Source organism: Bufo gargarizans, chromosome 8 (genome assembly GCF_014858855.1).
Source record: "Bufo gargarizans isolate SCDJY-AF-19 chromosome 8, ASM1485885v1, whole genome shotgun sequence".
Taxonomy (NCBI): domain Eukaryota; kingdom Metazoa; phylum Chordata; class Amphibia; order Anura; family Bufonidae; genus Bufo; species Bufo gargarizans.
Window position 1 is genome coordinate 23435249 of NC_058087.1, and position 21950 is coordinate 23457198.

A 21950-nucleotide genomic window follows, 5' to 3' on the forward strand; every position below is an offset into this window, starting at 1 on the left:
ATGGCCTGCTGTTGACCCTCAAAAACTATTAGAGCAAGGTCCTGCTGATCTGACCATCTAAAACAATAGGGGTGAGGGCCTGCTGCTGAACTGACCCTTTAAAACATTAGGGGTTAGTGCCTGCTGCTGATCTGACCATCTAAAACATTAGGGGTTAGGGTCTGCTGCTGAGATAACCCTCTAAAACATTAGAAATGAGTGCCTGCTGCTGATCTGACCATCTAAAACATTAGGTGCAAGTGCTTGCTGCTGATCTGACCTTCTAAAACATTAGAGGCAAGGGCCTGCCTCTGAGCTGAACATCTAAAACATTAGGGGTAAAGGTCTGCTGCTGAGCTGACCATCTAAAACATTAGGAGTGAGGGTCTGCTGCTTAGCTGAACCTCTAAAACATTAGGGGTGAGTGCCTTCTGCTGATCTAACCATCTAAAACATTAGGGACGAGGGCCTGTTGGTGACCCTCTAAAACATTATGAGCGAGGGCCTGCTGCTGAGCTGACCCTCTAATACATTAGGAGCGAGGGCAGTCTAATAAGCATGTTGATATGATGGAGGAGGGCGAGAAAAGGAAGATTGAACCATGTACCCTATTAAGTGGTGAAAGGGGTGCATGGCAATACAGTGTATTCAATACACCATAAAAGCCATATTTAGAGTGCCTTTATGTTCAGACGCTTTCCACTGGTGGAGTAAAGAAGTCAGGGACAATCCAGACCTTGTTCATTTTTATAAGAGTCAACCAGTCAGTATTTTCAGTAGAGAGGCGGATGCGCTTATCAGTTATTATGCCCACAGCAGCACTAAATACACGCTCTGACAAAACACTGGCGGCGGGGCAGGCCAGCACCTCCAAGGCATAGAGCGCCAGTTTGTGCCACATGTCCAGCTTGGACACCCAATAGTTGTAAGGCACACAGGGATCACTGAGGACACGGTCTGCTATGTACTCCTTCACCATCTTCCAAAAATTTTCCCTCCTTGTGACACTAGGCCGCGCATTAGGTTGAGGGTGCTGGTGGGGTGTCATCAAAACTGTGCCAGGTCTTGGAGAGTGTTGTCCTGCCTCTGTTGGAACTGCTGTGTGTTCCCCTTGTCTCCCCTCCTCGGTTGGCCAAGGAACTACGTACTCTGCAGCCAGCGTTGTCAGATGGAAATTTTTGGAGCAATTTTTCCACAAGGTTCTGGTATTGCACCATTTTGCTCTTCATCTCCACCACAGGAATGGGAGATGAGAAGTTATCTTTGTAGCGGGTCCCAACAGACAAGACTTCGCTGTACTCATCAGGAGGATGACTCTCAATCTACTCCTCCTCTACCTCCTCTTCTACCCATCCACGCTGAACAGATGCAATAAAACTTCCATGAGTACTACCCTCTGTAGCAGATGCAACCGTCTCCTGCTCCCCCAACTCCTCATCATCCAATTTGCGCTGAGAAAACGAACTGAGGGTGGTCTGGCTATCACTCTGTGTACTATCTTCCCCCATTTCCACCTCTTCCACATGCAAAGCTTCCGCCTTAATTTGAGCAGCGAGCTTTTGATTGAACACAGAAGTGGGATGGTTATGCTGATAATAGCGTTATTGCCGCTCACCATCTATGTTGATTCCTCAAAGTTGTGTAAAACCTCACAGAGGTCAGACATCCATGCCCACTCGTCACTTGTGAAGAGCTGAAGCTGACTGGAAAGACGATGACCATGTTGCCGCTGGTATTCCACTCCTGCCCTCTGCTGCTCACAAAGCCTGGCCAACGTGTGGAACGTCGAGCTCCAACGTGTGCTTACGTCGCACAACAGTCGGTGAGCTGGCAATTGCAAGCGCTGCTGCAGCGTTGCCAGACCGGTGGAAGCTGTTGAGGACTTGCGTAAATGGGCACACACGTGGTGCACCTTTACCAGTAGCTGAGGCAAATTGGGGTAGGTTTTGAGAAACCGCTGAACCACTAAGTTGAACACATGGGCTAGGCTTGGAATGTGTGTGAGCTTACTGAGCTCCAAAGCAGCCACCAAGTTACGGCCATTATCAGACACAACCATGCCTGGTTGTATGTTGAGTGGCGAGAAACACAGCTCAGTCTGGTCCCTTATCCCCTGCCACAGCTCTGCGGCGGTGTGCTGTTTGTTAAGCAGATCAGTTGAAGCACGCCCTGTTGCCGCTTCTCCACAGCAGTCCTACACTGCTTCCAGCTACTGACTGATGTCTGACTGGTGGCATAAGATTATAATTCAGAGGTGTAAGTGGAGGAGGAGGCGGAGAAGGAGAAGGGGGGGTTGTAGCCACTAACGTAGGTGGTGGTGGAAACCATGATGGAAGTAGGGCCCGCAAACCTTGGCGTCGGTAGCACCTGTGCCATCCCACTGTACGACTTGCTCCCAGCCTCCACAACGTTCACCCAGTGTGCCGTCAGGGAAATGTAGCATCCCTGGCCAAAAGCACTTGTCCATGTCAGTCGTTAAGTGGACCTTTCCAATAACTGCATTGGTCAGGGCACGGGTGATGTTACAGGACACATTCTGGTGTAAGACTGGGACTGCACACCGTAAAAAAAATTGGTAGCTGTGGACAGAGTAACGCGGAACGGCCACCACCATCAGGCTGTGAAAAATGTCAGTGTCCACAAGCCGAAATAGCAACATTTCCAGGGCCAGCAATTTGGAAAGGTGCGCTTTTGTGCAATGGCCTGTGGGTGGCTGGCTGGGTATTTGCGCTTTTGTTCAAAGGCCTGGGGTATAGACATCTGTATGCTGCACTGGGACACAGAAGTGGATGTGCTAGCTGATGGTGCTTGTGAAGGTCTAGGCGCATGGTGGGAGGCATCTGGGCCTGCATCTTGGAAAGGGGATTGGTCAGCACACAACACAGGGGAAGAAGAGGCAGTGGTGTGACCCACAGACACTAAGTGTGCACCCAGGCGTTTGGCCCACCTATTAGGGTGTTTTGATGCAATGTTGCAGGTCATGCTGGTGGTGGTGAGGTTGCTAGTGTTCATGCCCCTGCTCATTTTGGTGCAGCACAAAATGCTAATTATAATTAAGGGATATTGCCGCAAGGGGGTGCTCCAGGGAACAGCTGCAGGCCTGTTTGGTGTGGCCCATCTTCTCCCTTTTGCCACCCCACTGCCTCTTCCAGCCTGTTGCGGTGCTGCGGATTCCTCCTCCTCTGTACTGCTGTCCTCGCTCGGCTTGCCACCATTCCAGGTTGGGTCAGTGACTTCATTGATCAGCACCTCCTCTTCCACTTCCTCACTTTGGTTATCCTCCTGACTTGTTGACCGAACAACAACCTCAGTTATTGACAACTGTGTCTCATCCTCATCATCAACCTCTTGAGACAGTAATTGCAGTTGACTTATAGGCAACTGTGTCTCATCAACATCATCCACGTCGTGAAACATTGCCTTTCCCCACTGTCATCTTCTTGTAACTGTGGATGCTCAATAGTTTGGGAACTGGTGCACAATATTTCCTCATGTCCCTCTTCAAGTGAGCTTGGCGAGAGGCCCAAATCAAGGAATGGCGATAAATAGCTCCTCAGAATATCTGAGTGTGGGATCACTTGTTTGCCAAGACTCTCTATGGTGGGAGGAAGGAGTATCAGGGTGAGGATTCTGTTGACCAGACTCTTGGCTACTGAGACTGGACTTTGTCGAAGACAGGGCGGTGCTTAACCGACTCGAAGCATTATCTGCTGCAATCCAACCGACCACCTGGTCGCACTGGTCTGACTTCGAGAGTGGTGTCCTGCGCCGCCCTGCAAACTGGGACATAAAGCTAGGTATCGTGGATGAGTGTGTGTCTAGCGCTCTGGCAGCAGGCACAGTTTCACCGCGCCCAGGGCCATGGCCTCTGCGTGTACCATCAGCAGCACGGTCACTTCCCGGTCATTTACTGCTCGCCTTGCGCATATTAAAATGTATATATGCTTGCAAGTATGTCACACGTACAGTAGCGCAGGTTTTGTAATTGAATGCACAAATAAAGAAAACAGAATGTCACAGATATTTTTAGGATGCACACACGTTAAACAGGAGATGTAGCACAAGTAATGTCTCTGTCACCACCGGCTGATAAAAAATTACACTGAATTAATGTCTCAGATATTTTTAGGATGCACACAGGTTAAACAGGAGATGTAGCACAGATACTGTCGCTGTCCGCAGAGTCTATGAAAAAGTACACTGAATGTCACAGATAATTTTAGAATGCGCACACGTTAAACTGGAGGTATAGCGCAAGTAATGTCGCTGTCACCAGCAGCTAATAAAAAATTCAACTGACTTATTGTCACTGATATTTAGGATGGGCAAATGTTATATAGGAGATGTAGTGCAGGAAATGTCGCTGCCACCAGCAGCAAAAATATTAGACTGAATGTCATAGTCCTTAAAAACAATTTATTTCAATAAAAATATTAGTATTTTACTCCCTACACTATCTCTCCCTTCTTCAGCACAGCTCTCCCTGACTAAGGGCTCGTTCACATGAACGTATTTTTTGTTTCGTATACAGGCCGTTTTCTGCATTCCGTATACGGTCCATATACGGAACCATTCATTTCAATGGGTCCACAATAGATGCAGACAGCACTCTGTGTGCTGTCCGCATCCGTTGCTCTGTTCCGTGGCCCCGCAAAAATTCAGTTTTTCTGACAAGAATAGGCATTTCTATAATAGGACTCCTGTTCCGTTCCACAAATTGTGGAAGGCACACGCAATTTGCGGGCCGCAAAAAACGGCACGGTCGTGTCAACAAACCCTAAGACTGAGCCGAACACATGTAATCGGGTGCTATATACAAACCGGATTCCAAAAAAGTTGGGACACTAAACAAATTGTGAATAAAAACTGAATGCAATGATGTGGAGATGGCAAATGTCAATATTTTATTTGTAATAGAACGTAGATGACAGATCAAACGTTTAATCCGAGTAAATGTATCATTTTAAAGGAAAAATACGTTGATTCAAATTTTCACGGTGTCAACAAATCCCCAAAAAGTTGGGACAAGTAGCAATAAGAGGCTGGAAAAAGTAAATTTGAGCATAACGAAGAGCTGGAAGACCAATTAACACTAATTAGGTCAATTGGCAACATGATTGGGTATAAAAAGAGCTTCTCAGAGTGGCAGTGTCTCTCAGAAGCCAAGATGGGTAGAGGATCACCAATTCCCAGAATGTTGCGCAGAAAGATAGTGGAGCAATATCAGAAAGGTGTTACCCAGCGAAAAATTGCAAAGACTTTGCATCTATCATAATCAACTGTGCATAACATCATCCGAAGATTCAGAGAATCTGTAACAATCTCTGTGCGTAAGGGTCAAGGCAGTAAAACCATACTGGATGCCAGTGATCTCCGGGCCCTTAAACGACACTGCACCACAAACAGGAATGCTACTGTAAAGGAAATCACAGAATGGGCTCAGGAATACTTCCAGAAACCATTGTCAGTGAACACAATCCACCGTGCCATCCGCCGTTGCCAGCTGAAACTCTACAGTGCAAAGAAGAAGCCATTTCTAAGCAAGATCCACAAGCTCAGGCGCTTTTACTGGGCCAGGGATCATTTAAAATGGAGTGTGGCAAAATGGAAGACTGTTCTGTGGTCAGACGAGTCACGATTCGAAGTTCTTTTTGGAAATCTGGGACTCCATGTCATCCGGACCAAAGAGGACAAGGACAACCCAAGTTGTTATCAACGCTCAGTTCAGAAGCCTGCATCTCTGATGGTATGGGGTTGCATGAGTGCGTGTGGCATGGGCAGCTTGCATGTCTGGAAAGGCACCATCAATGCAGAAAAATATATTCAGGTTCTAGAACAACATATGCTCCCATCCAGACGTCATCTCTTTCAGGGAAGACCCTGCATTTTTCAACAAGATAATGCCAGACCACATTCTGCATCAATCACAACATCATGGCTGCGTAGGAGAAGGATCCGGGTACTGAAATGGCCAGTCTGCAGTCCAGATCTTTCACCTATAGAGAACATTTGGCGCATCATAAAAAGGAAGGTGCAACAAAGAAGGCCCAAGACGATTGAACAGTTAGAGGCCTGTATTAGACAAGAATAGGAGAGCATTCCTATTTCTAAACTTGAGAAACTTGTCTCCTCGGTCCCCAGACGTCTGTTGAGTGTTGTAAGAAGAAGGGGAGATGCCACACAGTGGTGAAAATGGCCTTGCCCCAACATTTTGGGGATTTGTTGACACCATGAAATCCTGATTCAACATATTTTTCCCTTAAAATGGTACATTTTCTCAGATTAAACTTTTGTTCCGTGATTTATGTTCTATTCTGAATAAAATATTAGAAGTTGGCACCTCCACATCATTGCATTCAGTTTTTATTCACGATTTGTATAGTGTCCCAACTTTTTTGGAATCCGGTTTGTAGCATCCGATGACGCGTTTTGGCCAGCCAATCACTGAAATGTCAGTATCCAACATTGCTACGACATTACAGCGAGGGCAGTATTTACCTGCACGTTTATTGGCTGAGTAGCAGCCAACTAACGTGTGGGGATGAGACTCAAGCGTCGCGCTTGAGCACACGCGGTGTTCAGCTGATGTGCCAAGCGTAGCGATGATCGAGCCGAACTATACGTGATCACTGTACTACAAAGAAACATAGTTGGATTTTCAATATATATTTTTTTTCTTTTCAATGAAGTTTGCTTTATAAAACTGTTGAAGAACTTTGGCCATTTATTTTTCAGCAAGGAAGAGGTGAATTGCCGTAGCATCTCTGATCTTAACATATATCATTTTAAAGAAACTCAAATTATTCACAGGCTGCCTGTAATAAAAAAAAAATCATAATATACTGCCAAAGAAAATAGGAAACTCTTATTCACTGTCAGATTAAAATTCAGATTTCACAGAAACATTCTGGGCTGAATCACAAATCGAACTGAACCGTCCTGAAATATCTTTCTATAAGCTGCTTGAATTAAAAGATGCATTTTCACAACTCGGGATAATGAACGGCGAGGGAAGAAAAAAAATTCCTGCACACCATTGACAAGACCTGTTATCTGCCGGTTAATTTCATCCCATCCCATGCATAACTAGTACCTGGTAATGGAACCTAATAGAAAAAAAAAATCTGTTTGATTTTCAGTTATTCTTCAAAAACTCTGTAATTTAAATAAGCTCATAAAATGATTACATATATATTGCACATTTAGATAGACTTGATAATGTATTCGAGGCATGTGACAATTCCTGCCTGGGATCACAATGGCATGGAGTGAAATTTGATTTTAAATAACTTAGAAAGTGGCGACACAAGCACTAAAAGTTTCTAAAGCACACAACAAAAATAATTAAAAAATATTATGCCAGAAATAATATTTCATATTCAAAAGATGATGATTCCAAATTCTGCTAAAGATTACCTAAACTGACAAACAAGTACATCACTGGCGATAGGTAATTCACACACAATGTTGTTCCTAAATGTTATGCCACAGCTGAAGATTGATGGCCACAATTCTTTATCAATGGCTGGGATCAGAGAAAACTCCAATCTAGCTATTTAACCATGCTAATTAGTATTAATTGTAGTGTTGACAAGAAAAGAGTCTCCTGTTGCCGCTTTCCCATCGGCCCCTGCATTGTAACTACCAGAGCTGTTTTATACTGGAAGGCTGAACACTAATAAAGTCCCTCAGGCCTATCCAGTATTGGTGCCTTGGCACATCTTATTATTTTTTTTTCCCTAAGGCCTCTTTCACACGGGCGTTGCGGGGAAAATGTGCGAGTGCAAAACATTGTAATGCGTTTTGCACTCGCGTGAAAAAAATTGCGCATGTTTGGTACCCAAACCCGAACTTCTTCACAGAAGTTCGGCCTTGGGATCGGTGTTCTGTAGATTGTATTATTTTCCCTTATAACATGGTTATAATGGAAAATAATAGCATTCTGAATACAGAATGCATAGTAAAATAGCGCTGGAGGGGTTAAATTTTTTTTAAAAATATTTAACTCACCTTAATCCACTTCTTCGCGTAGCCCGGCATCTCCTTCTGTCTCCTTTGCTGAACAGGACCTGGGGTGAGCATTAATTACATGAACAGGACCTGTGATGACGTCACTCCGGTCATCACATGTTCCATCACATGATCTTTTACCATGGTGATGGATCATGTGATGGAACATGTGATGACCGGAGTGACGTCATCACAGGCCCTGTTCATGTAATTAATGCTCACCCCAGGTCCTGTTCAGCAAAGGAGACAGAAGAAGATGCCGGGCTACGCGAACAAGTGGACTAAGGTGAGTTAAATATTATTATTATTATTAGTTTAACCCCTCCAGCGCTATTTGACTATGCATTCTGAATTCTGAATCCTATTATTTTCCCTTATAACCATGTTATAAGGGAAAATAATAATGATCGGGTCTCCATCCCGATCGTCTCCTCGCAACCGTGCGTGAAAATCGCACTTGCTTGCGGATGCTTGCGATTTTCACGCAACCCCATTCATTTCTATGGGGCCTGCATTACGTTAAAAACGCTCATGTGACCAGCCCCATAGAAATGAATGGGTCGGGATTCAGTGCGGGTGCAATGCGTTCAACTCACGCATCGCATCCGCGCGGAATACTCACCCGTGTGAAAGGGGCCTAATAGATGCTGTCCTTGTTATATGGACGGGCAAATGTGTAACTTTATGCAAAAAAAAGTTTAGCCACTGATGAAACGTGTTGAAACTTTTTAAGATTTATGCCTCAATTTTTTGGAAGATGACCTGAATATTTGCTTCTGGGGTCATCTATGAAATCAGTTTTGTTGCGTATAAAAAACAAAAATCACAATTCATGGCAACTACGGCATTTCCATGGCAACTGTGACATTTTTGTGATCCGTGCTACTTTTCACAGTGGTAGATGATTAGGAGCTACAAGTGAGATTAGGCCTGGATTATGGCTCTTTTACTATGTGTGACTTTTGCAAAAGTCGCAATCCTTGCAAGGCAACCCCCTGGTCTACTTTTACACGTAGAGGTGTAAATTAAATTGCACTCACTCCACATATATTATTAAGGTGCACCAGTTCATAAATTTGGTGCAGACACCCAAATCAATGCCAGACCTAAAACGGACATAAAACAACCTCTCTGGCATCCTGATTTTTGCACCACACCACTGCATGGAGGGCACCCGACCTTCCATCAGGCAGAAGACTCCAACCAATGTGTGCCCAAGGTGAAAACAACTACTAGGTGCACCCCAGTCCACTGCACAGCCCTTGGAGTGAAGGAGAAGGACACCACCACCATGAGTACAACCAACACCACTACCACTCCCATCCACACCTCATGTACTTCTCCAGGTTGTTGCATGTATATAGAGATATTCTTGACCTTCAGAGCTGAGTGCAGAGGTCATACATCACCTTTCTAGGGGGCCAAATGGCCCCCCACCATGTACAGGTGTACAGGCTCTGCTTTGTGCATGAGCCCCAAAGGCTTGAGATAAAATATTGGAATATTCTTACATATCTATTAAATATTTTTTTTAAAAACAGGCCAAATGGCTACTTTACGTGTTCATTGGTTGATAGCAAAGTAGCAAGGAGGCCATCCCTCAAACTTGCACATAGATTAACAAACTGTTTCGGGTGATTTTTAGAAGCCCTGCTTACAACCTAATACACAAAACTAGCCATAATGTGCAATGTCTGATAACTGAGAGTATTTTTACAATTCCAATTTTTATTTTATTTTGTATACATTTTTTTGTTAAAAACAAAACAAAAACAAGCAGTTCTGATTAAGATAGCATTTTTATAAATTATAAATTTTCAGAGTTAGAGAATTATTTCCAATGGACATGTATCACCTTTCCACAGGATAGGTGATATATGTTTGATCACTGGGGACCCCACCGACTACTAGAAAAAAAGGTCTCAGGACCCCTGTTCTTCCTCGCTGTGCAGCTGCAGAGAGCTGGACTTTCAACAGTGTGGTGGTCGTGCTTGCATCATGCTACTCAATTCTATGTCTGTGGTGCTTATGGAAACAACCAGGTACAGCACTCAACTGTTTCTGTTGGTCCAAAACAAATTGAATGGAGCAGCCATACACACATGAATGATGACTGTGCCTGGAATTAAAGGGGTTGGCCATATGTGTGTGCGTTGCTGATAAAAATTATGTTTTGCATATGCAAATTAGCCTCTAGGAGCAACGGGGGCTTTGCTGTTACACCTAGAGGCTCAGCTCCCTCTGCAACTGCCGCGCCTTCTGCACTTTGATTGACAGGGCCAGGCGTGATGACGTTTACACTGTCTCGCCCTGTCATTCAAAGTGGAGATGGCATGGCGGTTGCAAGAGGAGCTGAGCCTCTAGGTGCAGCGGCAACACCCCCTAGCTCCTAGTGGATCATTTGCATATATTAAAACATCATTTTTCTCAACAATGCGGGCACAAATAAAACATGGGACCAGCAAAGATACCTTCAGCTGCCAAGCGCACATGTAACAGGTCAGGCAGTGTCATAGGTACAAATCTGCTGACAGATGCCCTTTTAAAAAATGTCTCATGCCATTTTGAGAAATTTGTCAGAATCAAATCACAAAAAAAATAATATATGGATTCGAGTTGACCCAAATTTTCAAAAAATGGGGTTAAGTCAATTTAGTTTAGAATTGATTTGCTCCTTTTTACTCAATAAATATGTGTAGACATCAGTGTGCGCAAATAAATTGAGTAATATAATTACAGCAAGATCGGAAACATTTATTTAAATAAATGAACCCCACAGTTCATAATGTCCCTTTTATAGAGGGGGCACAGCATTACAGAATACATCTCAAAATGGATGTTTAAAAAAATATATATATTTAAAGAAAAAAAATCTTTTGCACCATTTGAAAACTTTGCTGTGAATTACAGTATGTAATTGTAAGAGAGACTGGAAAATTAAACTGCTTACAAAGACGTACCAATCCATTACCACTGAGGTGTTAAAGTAATGTATTTCATTATATTTCTGACTGCTTGATACATCAAAAGATAATTTGCCGTGTAATTTCACGAATAGCTGAAATTTTTAGCCTTCCTATAGGCTACCCTCTAATACCATTAATATATCAAGAGTAAATAAAATGTTTAGCGGTAAGCACATTAATTATTGCTTTCATCTAAAACTAAGAAATAATTAAATGCACTTTAATAAGATATTGTCCTGTGCAGGCAGGATCATTTATGAATCGCTAGAGGTGCATGCAGCTACCTCTCCCTCGAGAGACAGAATTTATGCTGAACACCCCGCTGATTGTTCAGGAGGTAAAGAACCAATAGCTGCGTGTACAGAGGTTTAATTTAAAGTGTGTTTCTCACTAGGCTGCTCACAACACTTAATTAAACTCCGCTGTTTTGGCAATGACAAATGCTATAGTGCAGTAAGAACAGAGTAGCACTCACTGAGAAGATTTTGCAATTTCTTTCATGCTCCTGCCTATCCAGATCCAGGTCAAAGGAAAAAAAAAAGATGATAAAATGAGAAAGATTTATTTTGTGCGTTTTCAGAAAAGTTGTTACAGTAAAGTTTATCTTGCAAAGACCGTGACATTGAGAGTTTGGGAATTCGTCAAGTGACAGGTAATAGAAAGACATTAGACATGACACTGTTAATAAGTGCAAAATGTGGAGGCTGAAACGCGTCAGCTTGGTGTCTGATGAGGAGGTATTTTAACATAGAGAACAAAGGCTGAGGAGCTGAAGTTTATAGAGGGGTTCTTACTACTGCTCTACATTGGACTCATTTAGGTTTAGATTTTCAATGAACTTAGGGATTTGGACATGATCATTTGGCATCATGTGGTATTTTACAACTATATGCAGAATTTCCCTACGTGGTTGTATAAGGTTTTATGGCCCATAGGCACTTTGTGTGCCATTGCATGGTACTTCAATCAGGTGCTATCTTGTCCCTGGTATTAATACCTCCATAATATGGAATGTGTTCTTCATGGATTTGATGCAAAATTAGAGGAACAAGGAGGTAGAGTATGAGCCCATAGTAGCCTATGGGGGTGTTTCATTGATCCAACCGTTTTGTGTCTACAGCTTCTATGCAAACCTATGTATCTCCTTGATTACTCAATACAAACATATTCTGAGTAGTCTGATTCTTCAGTGACATGAAAATCTCTTCCTCTTATACTCAGCGTCCTCTCTTCCTAAAGGCAGTAGAAGATAAATATGGAATACCACATGACTACATACAACGTAAGTTTGTAGTCTGTAACCATGGAAACACCTAGGATTGCCTAGGAGCTGTAGACAGAAAAGGTGTGGGATATTTTTAATTAAGACTATTGCAGTGTCCCACTGCAAGTGTTAATGTGATTTTATTTTGTTTCATATACTTTATATGGAGAGGGGCAGTGGATCTCTGGTTACTAATGCTAGTCACTGGCTTGAACCACTTCTTCCTCTGCAGGACGTGAGGTCATTCTGATGTAGACAGTGAGTGTGTAAGGAGCATAGCTCTGCAAAGTGACAGCATATGTGCCAGCCCATTCAGGGAAAGAGTTACTGGATTCAAAAGAGACTGTAGCACTTCTACAAGTGAGGGTGCAAAGCATTCTGTCAAAGAAGGTAAATGCCTGCATCTTGACTACAGACTTTCCTTCATGTGGTGGGATCTAGTAAGCTTCAAGTTCCCCAACATACTAAAAGAGCAACCTGATCACCTGTTTAGAGATTGTGCTATTCTGAGGAGATACCAACATAATTAGAGGAACAAGTGGCACCCCGTAGTCAAGCCGAAAAAGATTGAGCAGATTATAAGAAATACTTAACCCATTGCTTCTTACACATAGTCTCGGGAAACTGCATATGCAGTGGGGTGGCCCCAATGCTACACTGAGTCCCCCAGACACCGTTAAGGTGTCACCATGTGTTGCTGCTCTCCGGAAGAGATGGTAAGGCAACGTGCATCCCAATGGAAAATAAGTCCAGAGAGTAAGGGTATGCAGTTAACCAGTATGCTTCTCTACTGGAGGAATTCAGGTGCAAAACAATACAGGTGAGACATAGGGCTGGCTTTTCCAGTCTCCTCCCTGGCCGAAGAAGGGTTTGATGCTGAGGAAAGGCCTGAGCTAGCTGTCCCTCTCTTTCTCTTCAGAAGGCTGGTACCCTGGTCAAAGGCTGGAGCCCCACGGCATGTAGCTCAGTAGTCCGGGTGGTTCCTTGGTCTCAGGGCTGGTGACCTATGGTCTGTGGCTCAGCGTCCCCATCCCAGCATCTTCTTCTAGTCACTCATGCAGACTAGCATGAGTCTCTCACTACAAGCACTGGTCCCTAACTGCAGAACACTAGGGGCTCTAACTGCTCTCCTTATATCTCAGTTTTAGCTGGACTAGAACCTTCTAGTGGGAGGGGTGGAATGTAGAAGCTCAGCACAAACAGATACATTATTTTAACTCCTGTCATAGACTTAGGCCTCGTTCACACCGGCGTTCAGCCTTTCCGTTTTCCTGCTCCGTTATAGGAGCAGGAGAACGGAAAGGACGGATTGGGCACATAACTGAGGCGAGCGGAGCCTACGGACCCCATAGAATATAATGAGGTCTGTTAGGTTTACGCTCAGAAGATGATTTTGGAGCGGAGACAAAAGTCCTGCATGTGCCCAATCCGTCCTTTCCGTTCTCCTGCTCCTATAACGGAGCAGGAGAACGGAAAGGCTGAACGCTGGTGTGAACTCAGCCTTACAGTACAGCTTCAATGACAGTCAATGACAATGACACAGCAGTTTTTCCAGACAAAACAAGTTTCCAGACATAACAACAGAGCTAAAATCAGACATTCAAAAGGTCAAGCGTAGTGTTGGGCGAGCATGCTCGGCCGAACACTAATTTTACTCGCGATGCTCGAGTCTCCTCCCCGCAAGTTTGTTGGCTGCTAAGCAGCCAATACACTTGCAGGTAAGTACTGCCATTTACTGAAATGCCGTAGCCATGTTGGCTACTGGCGTTACAATGATTGGCTTGCCGAAACGCGTCTTGGGGTGCTATATAGCACCCGATGACATGTGTTCGGCTTAGTCTTAGTCAGGGAGAGCTGGAGAGCTGGAGAGCAGAAGGCCGAGATAGTGTAGGGAGTGAAATAGTAATATTTAGTTGTTATAGACCCAAAAGTTTTTTTAAGGACTATTGTTGTGTGTGGCAGCAATATATATTTTTAGCGCAACCTGCGCTAAATTGCTAAAACTTGTTAGAGACCCAATAGTCCTTTTAAGGACTGTAGTTGTATCTGGCAGCTATATATATTTTTAGCGCAACCTGCGCTTCTGTGTCTAAATGTCAATATTTTATTTGTAATAGAACGTAGATGACAGATCAAACGTTTAATCCGAGTAAATGTATCATTTTAAAGGAAAAATAAGTTGATCCCCAAAAAATGGGACAAGTAGCAATAAGAGGCTGGAAAAAGTAAATTTGAGCATAACGAAGAGCTGGAAGACCAATTAATACTAATTAGGTCAATTGGCAACATGATTGGGTATAAAAAGAGCTTCTCAGAGTGGCAGTGTCTCTCAGAAGCCAAGATGGGTAGAGGATCACCAATTCCCACAATGTTGCACAGAAAGATAGTGGAGCCATATCAGACAGGTGTTACCCAGCGAAAAATTGCAAAGACTGTGCATAACATCATCCGAAGATTCAGAGAATCTGGAACAATCTCTGTGCGTAAGGGTCAAGGCCGTAAAACCATACTGGATGCCTGTGCTCTCCGGGCCCTTAAACGACACTGCACCACAAACAGGAATGCTACTGTAAAGGAAATCACAGAATGGGCTCAGGAATACTTCCAGAAACCATTGTCAGTGAACACAATCCACCGTGCCATCCGCCGTTGCCAGCTGAAACTCTACAGTGCAAAGAAGAAACCAATTCTAAGCAAGATCCACAAGCTCAGGCGTTTTCACTGGGCCAGGGATCATTTAAAATGGAGTGTGGCAAAATGGGTCTGTGGTCAGACGAGTCACAATTCAAAGTTCTTTTTGGAAATCTGGGACGCCATGTCATCCGGACCAAAGAGGACAAGGACAACCCAAGTTGTTATCAACGCTCAGTTCAGAAGCCTGCATCTCTGATGGTATGGGGTTGCATGAGTGCGTGTGGCATGGGCAGCTTGCATGTCTGGAAAGGCACCATCAATGCAGAAAAATATATTCAGGTTCTAGAACAACATCTGCTCCCATCCAGACGTCATCTCTTTCAGGGAAGACCCTGCATTTTTCAACAAGATAATGCCAGACCACATTCTGCATCAATCACAACATCATGGCTGCGCAGGAGAAGGATCCGGGTACTGAAATGGCCAGTCTGCAGTCCAGATCTTTCACCTATAGAGAACATTTGGCTCATCATAAAGAGGAAAGTGCAACAAAGAAGGCCCAAGACGATTGAACAGTTAGAGGCCTGTATTAGACAAGAATGGGAGAGCATTCCTATTTCTAAATTTGAGAAACTTGTCTCCTCGGTCCCCAGACATCTGTTGAGTATTGTAAGAAGAAGGGGAGATGCCTCACAGTGGTGAAAATGGCATTGTCCCAACTTTTTGGGGATTTGTTGACACCATGAAATTCTGATTCAACATATTTTTCCCTTAAAATTTTACATTTTCTCAGTTTAAACTTTTGTTCCGTGATTTATGTTCTATTCTGAATAAAATATTAGAAGTTGGCACCTCCACATCATTGCATTCAGTTTTTATTCACGATTTGTATAGTGTCCCAACTTTTTGTGAATCCGGTTTGTACAGTGGAGGCTTTGGAGCAATACAAAAATTGGTGGCAGAGATGAACATAACTTAATATGCCGTTCAATGTCATGTTCAGACTAATGTACTCAGTGCAAACTTCTTCCCGCTTGTAAGCCCTGGTAGATGTGTGTTATTGACCCTAAAGTGTTAGATCACTAAGCAGACTGAAGTGTTGACCTGTGTCACCCACACAGACACTCCATAGGTCAGTTTACTAGGCAGAGGTAACTAAGACAACTGCGGTGAGGTATACATGACTATTAAATAGAAAATCTGATGTCAGTAAAACCTCCACCAAGTGAGCTGACATGATGAGGAGGTTCCGCATTACTGATACAGCTCTGGTCTCATTCCTACCCTACTGTTTGCCCCATCCGCTGTGATAGACATGTCTGTAGGAGCTGGTTAATTGCTCCGGGGAGGTGCTAGGCTGTTTCCCTTACACAGGGATAATCTTAAAGCAATTTTCTGGGAGTACAATATTGAGGACCAGTCCTCAGGAAAGGCTATCAATATCTGTTTGATCAGTAGGGGTCCAACTCCTGGTACCCCCCCCCCCCCCAATTAGTTGTTTGAAGAGGCCACAACAATGCATGTATGCACTGTGGCTTCTGCTTAGGTCAGTGATATCACTTTTATCAGTCACATGGCCTATGTGACTTGGCTAGGCATATGCTAAGTTAGACCACATGATATGTGGACTCAGAATGTGAAAAGTGAATGTCCAACATACTTTTAATCTAAATAGGTCCAAAATTCAAAATAGCTTAATTTCTTGTGATCATAGCTGTGTTTTTTTTTTAATACAAAGTCCCAAAGCCTTGTAGATTTAAAGGGGCTTCTGGGACTTACATGTAGATGACCTGTCCTCAGGATAGATCATCAATATCAGATGGGTGAGGGTCTTACACCTGCCCACCTGCTGATTTTAGGCAGTCACTGACACAAGTAACTATACAGGTGACAGAAGATTCCGTACACTGTGTAGTTTTCAGCGGTGCATACTGCCACTCAGTTCCCTATTTACTTGAATGGGAGATGAACTAAAGTACCCCACATAGCCACTACACACTATATGGAACCTTATACTTCTATCTTCATCCACTGTATTGTTTGCGGTGCAGGCAGCTGCCCAAAACAGCTGGTCAGTAGGGATGCAAGATTTTGGAACACCACTATTGTTATATTGACGACCTCCTGAGAGGAAACCCCCTTTAAGAGAGAATATCCTGGCTGCCTGCTGTCACCACAAGGGGGAGTTTATGAGTTCACTGAATACAGATTTTTTACATTGAACACATGAAACAGTATGCAGAAAGCGTCTAAGATGCCTCTTGTAGTAGCTTCAGACAGCCAGTAATCTATCTTTTAACTTTGTGTTGAGAGAAGATATTTGGAGATCTTTATCAGAAAAATTGAGCTCAAACTACTTAGAAGATGTATTTAAAAAAAAAAATAAAATCTTCCTTGCCAAATGCTGGACTTAAAACTACATGGTGAAAGATGGATATTCACTTTAAAAGCTTTTCCAGACACAAGGAGGGACCTGTCATTGATTAGAATCGAGCAGCTCTGTTACTGAATGTTCACTGTAAATGGTTGCAATAGGTTGCAAGCAATTTCCATTATCCTGCATCCGTTACTGTGATGTCCTGGAACTGTGAAACATTGTAGCAGCAGTGTTTCCCGAATGTCATGTTAGGGTCACATTGAATCTCAGTTTTAGTGTTTCTCAATGAATTTCAATGTGACACAATGACACATGACAGTGCAAAGCATGTCACATTGTATAACACGAGTTATTGTCACTTCAGCTTTACAAAATCTGTCAGGATGGGAGCAGAAGACACAAGATGGTTTTAAAGTTTTAATTAAGACAATTTACAAAGTTGTTTTCGTTTTTTTATTTTTATTATAGGTGCCTTCTAGCAATCCAAAAAATAGCAGCAAAGAAGATCGCATCCTTCTGATGTATCATTAGGAAAATTAACAGAAATGCTCAAGTTTAACTCCACTCAACTCAACTGTTAAAGGGAGGTGTACTGTGTTCAGTGGAGCTGTAATGCATGCCTTTACTGGAGTTATCCATATAGTATTCTGTATTTGGGAATTACTAGAGAAGTACAGACTTGTCCACCCTCAACTTTTTTGTCAAACTTTATTTAGCACAATACAAATTCAATACATTATCTTTACATGTAAAAGCCTTGACTGGCTGCAATTCACATTACAACCACTAGGTGGGCACATAGACAAATATAGCATATATATCTCCTGCTTGAGTATTGCATATTCAGTTTTTGCTCATCTCAATCTATTCAAATTGGTATGTGCACAACCAAGAGGAAACGTACATACAGATACATCTGTAATTTCCTAATTTTTAGAAAGAGGGACTCCTTGGACTCACCCTTTAACTGCATTGTAATCTTTGCTGCTACCATTGTGCATGCAGGACATATGAAAGTGATCTGGTGGACCTATGAAAACTATCATTATGTCAGATCCTGGGCCCCCTAGAGGATTTTCTGGTACTTGGAGGGGGAGGCAGCCCATCCGTGGGTGGAATTACATTATAACGGGATAGTAAAGAGAAGTCTCAAAGTCCTTTAAGTATGGAAAAAAGATGCAAAGAGATGCAAAGAAAACAATCTTGCCACCTATTGGATCTGGCTCCCTATTATCCATTTGTGAATGATATATGGTTTGACTGTTTTTCCTTGTCAGCATTGATATACCTACCATATGATTTCTTTAGGACCCAAGGGGAGGGGGCCAGTGCTGAACTGCTTCTCCTGTTCTTGACATTCACTGCACTTTCTGTCAGTCACCACTATGGGTAACTCAGCGCAAGGAGATTATTTACAGCCTCCATTGAAGTGAATGATAACTGTATAAACTCATATGCTTTCAGCTCCCCCTATTGATGGGTATATATATATATAATATACTAAGCATAGAGAAGCAAAATAAATTGACATTTATGCCATTTCTCTGCTATAAATAAATTGAGAAATACGGTATTTAGAATCAGCGCCATATTTCTGGAAAAAAAAAAAAAAAACACTTCCACTTTAACCCACACAGAAGTTGAATAAAATGGGCAAGGAAGAGGTCAACTTTCTTATTACAATATTTTTCCTTATTAAAAAAAAATTCCACTTAATAAAAGATATGCAAGTTCATCAGAAATCTGAGTAGTCGTGCTTTCCATTGAACATTACCTGGGAGCATTTGACACACTTATACTAGGAAACTGAGGCAGAGGGTCCCATATTAAGTATTAGGGAGTGCCATGTGATGTGTTCACTCCTGCTTACACTAGTCATGGGATAATCCCTTTAAGTAGAGCCAGTACCTACCTTAAAGGGGTTGTCCGGGTTCAGAGCTGAACCCGGACATACCCTTATTTTCACCCCGGCAGCCCTCCTGAGCCTGGCATCGGAGCATCTCATGCTCCGATGCGCTCCAGTGCCCTGCGCTAGATCGCGCAGGGCACGGGCTCTTGTGTTTACAATAACACACTGCCGGGCGGTAACTTCCGCCCAGCAGTGTGTTCGGTGACGTCACCGGCTCTGAGGGGCGGGCTTTAGCTCTGCCCTAGCCGTTTTACTGGCTAGGGCAGAGCCAAATCCCGCCCATCAGTGCCGGTGACGTCACCGGGGTTCCTGTCAGCCCCATAGAGAGCCCCGGTACATCACCGGAACTCAGAAAAATGCCTTTGCCCTGAGCGATTTAGCGCAGGGCAAAGGAGAGCATCGGAGCATGAACTGCTCCGATGCTCATGTCAGGGGGGCTGCCGGGGTGAAAATGGAGGGATGTCCAGGTTCAGCTCTGAACCTGGACAACCCCTTTAAGCAGAGTCCCAAAAAGTTAACATCATAAAAATAGAAGAAATTAATCCATGTCCATCTATTCCATGAAGCTTTAATGGGCAGAAATGACCGATTTGTACCAATAGTTTTATTGCAATTATATATATATATAATAAGGGATTGCTCTCTTAAGCAGGGTGGCGATGTCAGATTCCTTTTCGCAGACAACAGGATTAAAGTCAAAACAATGCTTTATTTTATGGCACTTCGGCAATTATAGCATCACCAAAACATAAACCAAACAAAATAAACTCCTGTCTGTCTGGGCTCTAGCTAATACAATTTTGTTTATTGCTCACCTATTGAGCTCAGGTCACACACGGAGAATCAGGCTTCTCGAGCCAGCAAGGCAGCTAGCTTCCTAGGCTTTTTTCCAAGCATAACTCCTTCTCAGACTGACAGCCTGGGATGTGCTTGTATTTCCCCCTAACAATCCCAGCTGGACTACAGCTGGGGATCCCTCAGGCTAGGGGAAAACATGCCCTGGAATTGGCGGTGGACTGGGGATGTCCCACTACCAAACCTACCTTCCCAGTCCAAATAAAATCCAGCCCTTGAACTTTAACAAAAAAAAAAGCTCCAGCAACTACCTTTGCTGAAGCCAGCACCATCTTCCTGGATTTCACTTACCTCACCCAGTTGAGGAATCTGGGTGGGATATACACTCCTTCCAGGACTTTACCATACACTTTACCACAACATATATATATATAAAATTTTTATATTTTCTCACGTTTCCATTGAATATAATGAATGATACATTCAAGTGGCAGATTCAGCACAGCCGCCTTCATGGAGTGTGTTTAGACTCTATTGACATTATCAGTGATTGTGGATACAGCTGGGAGTCATCATTACCATATTGTGCGACGTCTGTCGCGGACTCTCGGATGGTCACAGCTGGAGTGGTTATTTGCATTTGATGTTTAGAACCTCTAGTAATTGTCCTGGGTTTTTCTAAGCAGTCAGAATATTAAAAAAGTTGACATTACGGGAAGTGGTAAAATGTAGCATGCAGATCCGTTGATGATACAGAAGATCTCAACATCCATCATTAGCGAGTGTTTACAGTATATTACTATTTATATGTGTTTTAGTTTTGTAAAAGTAAAGATTTTTCATCTTTACTGTCAAGTTACGGCGAGGTCTATAAATTGTTTGATGCAGGGTTTTACACCATAACTGTTGTGACGAGGCATATATTATAAAGCAGGCTGAGTAATTCAAACATTATAGCTGCTCTGTTTATGTGGAATGCTCTAAATTTATAGTTTTTGCTTGTCATGCTGTGCGAATGATATTGTAGGAACCATGGAGCTCTATGGAATGTCAGTTAAAAGAATGGGAGATCTTTTCATTCTCATTACTGGTTCCAGGTCCTGGAACCCCATCCTCTTACACAATCCAAGACATGTCAGAAGATATTTAAAGGAACGCTAAAGACACAAAGACACAAAACACACCAAAAATATTCCAGTAATTCCGCCCTTAAAGCGATTGCACACTATTAGCAGAACTGTAACTACGGAAAACCAGGGAAAACATTTAGTGTGGTACCCCATGTACACACATATAACAAAATGTATATCTTCCCCCATAAAATAATATAGCATGCATACTGCTATATAGCACAAGAACATAGTACTGCTACATGCATAAAGCATATGAATAAATGCATTGCAAACACACACATATACAATGATACTGTACATAGACATTACACACACATACACATTACATACATACATATGTATTAAACACCTCTGGCAGCACCTAATAACTATTTAGGCAACAAAGGATTGGGGATGTTGGATTTTCAATCCTTCCTCCTACATCTACAATCTAAGGGACTGTTTGGTGACCAGTATTCACATTTGATAGGCTTCTGGTCCCTCTAAAAGTGCTGAGTGCGCAAATTTACTAATGTTTAAGAACCTTGCCTAAGATAGTCACACCTGATTATGTATAGGGTGGTATTTCTCACAATGCCAGTCTTATTTGCACATCGAAAGTCAGTGTAATGCGAGCAATACACAGCAGTGTTATATGGACACTATTAAATATTATTTGGATAGTATATAGCAGTATTATGTAGTATATGGCAATATTATTTGGGCACTGCATTGCTGTATTGTGTGTCCATTATATGAAATTAATATTTGGCATTGGTTGGCAGTATACTGATGGTATTGTATTTTTCTTACTAATTGGTTCTGTCCCTTTAATTATGGTCCCTTTTGCAATTACCATTCTGTGTAAAGATGTGCTTTGCAATGTAGTACCCATCCCACATTG